Source organism: Lineus longissimus, chromosome 12 (genome assembly GCF_910592395.1).
Source record: "Lineus longissimus chromosome 12, tnLinLong1.2, whole genome shotgun sequence".
In the NCBI taxonomy this organism is placed as follows: Eukaryota; Metazoa; Nemertea; class Pilidiophora; order Heteronemertea; family Lineidae; genus Lineus; species Lineus longissimus.
The window spans coordinates 9,122,386-9,130,944 of record NC_088319.1 but is presented as its reverse complement, the minus strand read 5'-3'; the positions used below and the strand labels follow the sequence as shown (position 1 = coordinate 9,130,944).

Sequence of the window (8,559 nt, the reverse complement as noted above, 5' to 3'; positions counted from 1 at the left end):
GACATGTTAGACGTGAAAGATTCTATTCGACAGTATGACAGCATCCATCCTGAACCAACTTTGTCTCATTATTATAAACCTAGTTCTTCTCAGAAAAATTATGAACAAGCCTATATTGCAGCAAGTGTTATTGGATCAGCTGCACTATCAAAATTTTTATAAAATAAATGAAGAATGTCATGGAAATTGAAAATCCAGCCTATGAAGAAGATGCTACAGATGACATGAATGAAAACAAGCCTATCGGCGTCTGATTCACAATGTGGTTTGTGAGGAGTGTCATAGTCGTCAACAGTGTAGCTTACGTATTTCGAAGACCAGTGGAATTGGCGGCGTCAAATTATTAGTGAAATTTATAATTTACAAATTACAAATTACAAATCGTTTATTGAAACCGTGTAAAAAGTTACATTTTACATAAGATGAAAGTACAATGACCATAAGCATGATGAACTAAATAACTGGTGTGACATTGTTGTGGATTTGGTGGTGTGCAGCTGGAGGAGTGGACAATGTCACAACCAGGGTTCCTACATTATATACAGTGGAACCTCCGTTAGTAGACACCTCTCTATTAAAGACAACCTTTCCAATAAGGACACTAGTTTTGGTTCCAAATTGGTTGTTTCCATTCAATTTTGACTTCTCTAATCAGTCTTTGGGTGTTCCGAATGCTTGACACATTTCGAACATGTTTTGGTTGAAAACAACCCTACAGTCTTACACTTATGGCTGAATGAATGACAGTGCATTTTCGTGAAAGCTCGGTGACGAAATGCTGCGACACTATTCGTCACCAACATGTTTGATGGGTGGTGCCATCTGCACAAAGGACGATGAATTAAATAACTGATGTGACATTGTCGCTGCATTTGCAGGTGTCCACATCGAGGAGTAGATGATGTCACTACATGTACCAGGGTTTGTACTTTCATATACAGTGGACCTACTTTTTGTGGACACCTTTCTATTGAGGACAACCTCTTTAATAAGGACAGTAGTTTTTGGTTCCAAATTGGTTGTTTCCATTCAACTCTGTAACGAATTGACCGATGACCGACCATGGTGAATAATTATGGTGTTGTAATAGTTGAATGGTGTATATAGGGTATTTTAAGAGTTGAATGGTGCTATTGTGTGACTGAGTTATTGGGTGAGTGCGTTGTTGTGTAAATATGTTTTAAGTAGGTTTTAAGGTTGGAGTTTTAGCTTTATTCAGTAGTAGGGTGGAGTTTAGAATGGTAGGATGTATATTATGGTAGAACGAAGTTGTGGGGTAAGTTTGTTCAAAAGTTAACATTGTATTCGTGTTTGATATATTGTGATTCAGATGATAAGCCTGGTTTCTAGGCTGTTTGATATATTGTGATTCGGATGATAAGCCTGGTTTCTAGGCTGTTTGATATATTGTGATTTGGATGATAAGCCTGGTTTCTAGGCTGTTTGATATAGTTTGATTATGATGATATAAGCCTGGTGCTTGGCTGTTTGATGTATTGTAATAAGGATGATATAGTGTGGAGTCATTGATCTGTGTTAGATATGTTGATTAAATTGTAATCCCACTTCTATTATATTTGCAGTTCCTCCATTGAGTTATTAAAGACACCTGTACCTGACTGAACGTGTCGAGTCTGTTTTATCGTGCGAACCTTTACATGGCGACCTTCCCAGGACCTCTCTGCGATGTCAACACCATGCGGTCACGACAATAGGCTACATCACGTCATTGGTATATGAGGAGTAGCTTACGTATCACTTTATACATGCAAATCAGGATTCCAAGTCGATCACAACTTACGGTGGCAAGGGTCCAAGTTCGGAGTGTTCGATCACAGTGTGTTATGATTGGAGTTCAGTAACCGGTGACCTCGAGGGTGCTGGCTTCCTAAGCGCGCGCAACGATATCGTTAACATCTGCTAATAGTACATCAGGTTTGAAACGGATGCAGCAGGACTCGGAGGTTGGCCGGACATTGGAGGATCAGACTGTGCCTAATTGTGTAGTCCTTGATTGAACATGGTGTGTTATAACGTGTGATATCATTATTTCATCTTGTATGTGTTTGTATTGGGGCAGAGAGGTGTATAATATTTCATAATTGCTGCATATATTTAAAACTATTTTAACTGGAGATTGAAAGACGTGACCACCCTGCGTTTTGATTTGAATTTTGTACGCTATTTATGTAATGTTGGTGTGTTAAGAGGAACCCACATCTTTAGTTACAAATTTTGAAAGTGGGGTATTATGCAGAGGCCCAATCGTGGGACAAAGACCAATGGGGTGTAAATCTTGGGGCCCTGCTGAAGGGAAAAGCATTAGAGGTCTACTCCCGCCTCTCATCGACTGAGGCCATGGATTTCCAGAAGTTGAAGGAGGCGCTGTTGGTCCGTTTTGATTTGACCGTGGATGGTTTTCAGAAGAGGTTTCGGTCAGCCAAGCCAGACGCAGGGGAAACCTTTGGACAGTTTACCACTCGCCTAAGGAACTATTTAGACCGATGGCAGGAGTTGGCGAAAGCGAGTGCAACTTTTGAGGGAATCGTTGACCTGTTTATGCGAGAACAGTTTCTCCGTGTCTGTGCACCAGAGTTAAAGCTATTCTTACGGGAGAGAGTCCCAAACTCTGTCAAGGGTATGGCAATATTAGCTGATTAGTACAGAGAGGCAAGGGGAGGTAACATCCTGAATATTCTTTACCGGCCTAGAGCAACGGTCGGGCCAGATCCCAGGCAGCCTGAACAAGTAAAGCAGGTCTCTTTGAGGAACACTCCAACTGCTAACAGTGCTGGAAACAGATCAGATTCATCATTTGGTCAGAAACAGGGTAGCTTTTATAAGGATACGAGGAAATGTAACTACTGTGGTAAAATTGGTCACATAGCCAGGTTTTGTCATACTCGACTTGCAGCAGCAAGTATGAGAGCTGAGGGACAGCTGCCAGTGAAGTTCCGTGTCAAGGTGATGTACTTGGCCCATGACTCTCTCATGGCAGGGCATTTAGGCCGCAGGAAGACCTATCATCGAGTATTGGACGAGTTCTACTGGCCTGGGATACAGTCAGAAGTGACTCGTTACTGCCGTTCCTGTCACCTATGCCAGCGCTTTATCCCGAAGGGCAGGGTTCTAAAGGTACCACTAGGAAAGATGCCGTTGATGGGTTCACCTTTTGAGCGTGTGGCTCTGGATTTGATTGGACCCCTGTTTCCGCCAACTGACAGAGGCAACCGCTACATCCTTACATTCATGGACTACGCAACCAGGTACCCGGAAGCAATCGCACTACCTAAGATTGAGACAGAACGGGTGGCGGAGGCTTTAGTTGATATTTACAGTCGACTGGGTGTGGCTGAAGAAATACTGACCGACTTAGGTTCGCAGTTTATCGCTGATTTGATGAAGGAAGTGAGCAGACTACTATCTTTCCAGCGAACTACAACTACACCATACCATCCCCAGTGTAATGGCTTAGTGGAGAAGTTCAATGGAACGCTCAAGCAGATGCTCAAGAAAATGTGTGCTGAGCGTCCGAAGGATTGGGATAGATATATCAACCCTCTGCTATTTGCCTACCGAGAAGTTCCGCAAGATAGTACCGGATTTTCCCCATTTGAACTCCTGTACGGACGGTCAGTGCGGGGACCACTGTCTATACTTAGACAGTTATGGTCACAAGAGGACTTGGACCAGGAGGTGAAAACTACATACCAGTACGTGTTCGATCTGAGGAACCGTCTGGAGGAGACATTGAAGTTGGCACAAGACAATCTGAAGGGGGCAGCCAAGAAACAGAAGCAGTATTTTGACAAGCGCACTAGAGTACGCCAGATGAGTGAGGGTGATGAGGCGTTGGTACTGTTACCCATTAACGCCAACAAGCTGCTGATGCAATGGCGAGGCCCTTACAAGGTTGTTAAGAAGATTAATGCCATGGACTATAGACTGATGATGGATGGGAAAGAGAGGACCTTCCACATAAACACGTTGAAGCAATATATTCCACGTGCACGAGATCAAGTTGCAGTTGTAGTGGAGGATGGAGAAGAGCAGTGCGCTGTGGTTTTAGAGAGTGTTGAGGCAGAACCCCCAGAGGTAGAGACTCAGCTACCAAGGTTAGAGGACCAAGTGGTGGACAAAGTGGGTGAAACCATGGAAGATGTCCACATCTGTGGTGATTTGAGGCCAGAACAGATTGAGGAGGTAAAGGAGATACTGTGTAGCTATCAAGATGTACTAACTGATTCACCAGGGAGGACTACAGTGTTGAGTCATGATGTCCGATTGACCACGTCAGATCCGGTGAGAGTTCATGTAAAGGTTCGGTCTTTCCTGGGCTTGTCTGGATTCTACCGGAAGTTCATACCTCATTACTCCGAATTGGCATCACCACTTACGGACTTGACAAAGAAGGGACAACCAAATAAAGTTGGATGGTCCGAAGTTCAGGAAACAGCCTTTCGCAAGTTGAAACGGGCGCTTTGTTCAAAGCCCATTCTGAGACTACCAGCATTGAATGAGATGTTTATTCTTCGGACAGACGCGTCTGACAAGGGACTTGGTGCTGTGCTGCTGCAAGTAGTGGATGGCGTGAAGTTACCCATTGCCTATGCCAGTAAAAAGTTACTGCCCAGAGAACAGAACTATGCAACTGTTGAGTTGGAGTGCTTAGCGGTGGTGTGGGGTGTTCACAAGTTCCACAGGTATCTATATGGAGTTGAGTTCATTTTGGAGACAGATCACCAACCTCTGACGTTTCTGAAAAGAAACAAGGCTAGTAACAGTAGACTCATGAGGTGGGCACTGTTGTTGCAGCCCTATCGGTTCAATGTGAGAGCCATTAGGGGGGTTGACAACGTAGGAGCTGATTACCTTAGTCGGACTTAGAGAAACTGTCTCGAATCTGAATTCTGCGAAAAAGTTGAATCTTTTTGAGATCCCCTTTTTTCCCCTGAGATGGGGGATATGTAACGAATTGACCGATGACCGACCATGGTGAATAATTATGGTGTTGTAATAGTTGAATGGTGTATATAGGGTATTTTAAGAGTTGAATGGTGCTATTGTGTGACTGAGTTATTGGGTGAGTGCGTTGTTGTGTAAATATGTTTTAAGTAGGTTTTAAGGTTGGAGTTTTAGCTTTAGTCAGTAGTAGGGTGGAGTTTAGAATGGTAGGATGTATATTATGGTAGAACGAAGTTGTGGGGTAAGTTTGTTCAAAAGTTAACATTGTATTCGTGTTTGATATATTGTGATTCAGATGATAAGCCTGGTTTCTAGGCTGTTTGATATATTGTGATTCGGATGATAAGCCTGGTTTCTAGGCTGTTTGATATATTGTGATTTGGATGATAAGCCTGGTTTCTAGGCTGTTTGATATAGTTTGATTATGATGATATAAGCCTGGTGCTTGGCTGTTTGATGTATTGTAATAAGGATGATATAGTGTGGAGTCATTGATCTGTGTTAGATATGTTGATTAAATTGTAATCCCACTTCTATTATATTTGCAGTTCCTCCATTGAGTTATTAAAGACACCTGTACCTGACTGAACGTGTCGAGTCTGTTTTATCGTGCGAACCTTTACAAACTCGACTTCTCAGTTTAGGTGTAGGACACCTCTCTGTTAAAACAGCACTTTTCAGTCCCTGGGGCATTTCTGGAAATTTCATGCTATAGAGCAATTGGTTCAGCTAAGTGACAAGAAGAGTACTATAAGACGGTTTTAAAAAGTTGAAAATTATTTATTTAAATGACATATGAATGGTTCAGCAGTAATTGGCAGTGTGCATTATGTAATGAAATATGATTTACATAATATAACATTTTTGTGACAAATAGTACAGATGATGGATAAATCGATACAGTGGATAGCTGTTAGAATATGCAATACATGCAATAGCATTTGTTTTTATTGAGATTTTGCGAGAACCAAGTGGTATTTTGACAAGATAATAGAAAGCCAATAACACTACAAGAACATGACTTCAATACATTGACATTGTAGTACTTGGTATACTAAAAATATTCAAAGATGGGTATCTTGAGTTAAAGTACAAGATGTATGAATGAAGGAGGCACTCTGGTAAGAAATGGTGTCGCTAATGAAAGATTAGAACAGTCCGTCTCAACCTGCCAAGCTCAGAGCGACATGCGCCTGGTTTTGCTGTGACGGGTCACATATACAAAGTTTACATAAAACAAGATTTGTATGTTTATTTAGGAGGAGTACAAAAGTTGTATATAAAATGCCGACTTCATTATGATTTATAGGACACAAAATTTGACATGACAGCATTTTATAAAATATGAATAATCTATAATGAGAATAGTTTTGTAGCACCAATGATTTGAAAATACTGAATTTATTTATTGCATGAATAGAACACAAAAAACAGGATGATTACATGATTGTCACATGCGTGAAATATATTGTCATGGATGGGCATTGGGAACAAAAAGAATTGCTGTTATCAGCTGCATTGGTAGCGATTGCTTTAGCTGATTTTCAGAAACTGACAGGAATGAGAATGTATATATAGTGTTGAAAAAATATTTTTATAACATACATTGCATTCAAATAACACTAAGAAGTAGACGAGTACTAATTTCGCACACTTGAAAATATTTGGACATTGACTGTCACTGGTGGTGGTAGTAGAGTAATTACATGCCATCAGCAGCACTAATTCAGACAGTTTTCGCTGTGCTTCAGTAACTGACTGGAATGACTAAGTTTGATTGTGCTGAAATGATACATAATAACGTACACTGCATAAACAAAATGATTACAAGATTTGTACTGTCTTGAAAAATATGGACAGGGACAGTCACTGGAAGTTTGACATGCCATCAGTTGCACTGCTCCCGACAGTTTTCACTGTGCTTCAGTAACTGACTGGAATGACTAAGTTTGATTGTTCTGTATTTGCCTCCATTTGGATTTTGTGAACAAAAGTTACTAACCTTGTGTAATTGAAGTGTCGAATTCGCCTTGGTCGAAATGATAATACAGTAAATAAATCTATTGAATGTTGCTGAAAAGAAAACACTTACTACGTTAGAAGCCATGTACATGATAACACCACCACCACCATTATCAATATCATCACAAGTCAACTGGGGAATATGTGTGATATTTGTTCAAAACTTGCGTATATGGTATTTGCAGGTCTATTGTATTGTAACATATTTTTCACTTTCAAAATTAACTTTTTTACTAGAAATTATGAATCAATACTAACCGTAAGAAGCGTATGAAATTACAGAAGGCCTTCGTCGAAAAATGTAATGTACTTGTACTCATTCGTGTCATTAAACCTGAAAGCAGCACAGCATAACAGTGAAATTACCGTGACATCAATGGATGTCAAACTAACGTAGTGACGTAAATTTGAATTCGAAGTGCACAAATTCACAATTAAGGTTTCGAACACATTGAGAACTGAAAAACTTCATACAAATGCTTTCACACCAATGATATGATTGTGGCGCTCCTGATGAGGTATCGCCCTCTGCTAAGCAGCTTTGGTCGTAACTAGGGTAAATGTTTTTTTCAAGTGATATGAGCGATGCAATACCTCAGTTTCCACCAGCGCCACGTAGCAGTCAATGAAGTTGTGCTGGTACTCCATTAACGTCATGCTTCAAATTTGAAGAAACTAATATTACCTTCATCAAGTACGTAATAATATTACACCAGGCCTTTGTCGAAAATGTAGATCTCGAAGTCGAACTGTAATGAAAGAAAACATCAATGTGACAATATGGTCTACTATGTATGAGGGGGAGAACGGGTATTTTCGGGACACTGGGATGGGCCGAAAATAACTGTCGGGATTCGGGATAGACACCCTTATTTTAGCGGGATTCGAGACAAGCCGTGTTTTGCGTCACGATTCGGCTAAAATTGCGTATTGGGAAACGGGATAAGCCTTTTTTCCTAACGGGACGTCGAGACAGTTACCCCCCCCCCTTCCCCGTTCCCACCCTCATGACATGTAGCATTGTTTGTAGGCCTATTGTTACTCACAATCTATTTTTTTGTAATTGATACTGGTAGTATCAATGTGAAATATGCCACACGTTGGGAGCATGCAAGGCCTAGTACAATACACCATCATCACAATCAAATATTTCAATAATACACTGTCAACGAGAATGAATGTTCAACCATCAATCACGTGCATTGTAGTAGTGTACATCCCCCATCCCATGACGGCTTGCGCCCCGCTGACACGACGAGCACATGGCTGAGCCAATCCATCGCCTATACACTACTTCACAAAAATCGACACCTACTGAAACTTTCACTAATTATTCTCGGAAATGTACTTTATCGTTACATCAATAAATGCACATTCGAATTTCAAAACTACCACTTATTTTTGCCGTGAAACTGACCTGAATTATCGAAACACCGTCACTGCGAAAAGAGGAAGAAGCAGGTCCGCATTTATCGAAATATTGCTAAATATAATTGTCAAAATGTCGACCAAGTTACCAATTAAATCACAATAAACTTATCAAATGTTCACTCATGCCTTTGGGTGAAAAAA

The 8,559-nt window shown here is 40.8% G+C and overlaps 1 long non-coding RNA gene across 2 annotated transcripts; it reads right to left on the bottom strand.

Moving 5' to 3' along the window:
* Positions 1-6,646: 6,646 nt before the first annotated feature.
* On the bottom strand, positions 6,647-7,934 carry LOC135496894 (uncharacterized). Of its 2 annotated transcripts, XR_010448739.1 has the most exons (4): positions 7,673-7,934; positions 7,246-7,321; positions 6,968-7,038; positions 6,647-6,747 (listed from the first exon to the last, which is right to left on the bottom strand). It is a non-coding gene; the product is annotated as an uncharacterized LOC135496894 (long non-coding RNA). The 2 variants fall into 2 exon arrangements; XR_010448738.1 differs by lacking the exon at positions 6,647-6,747 and having other exon boundaries at positions 6,795-7,038.
* Positions 7,935-8,559: the final 625 nt, after the last annotated feature.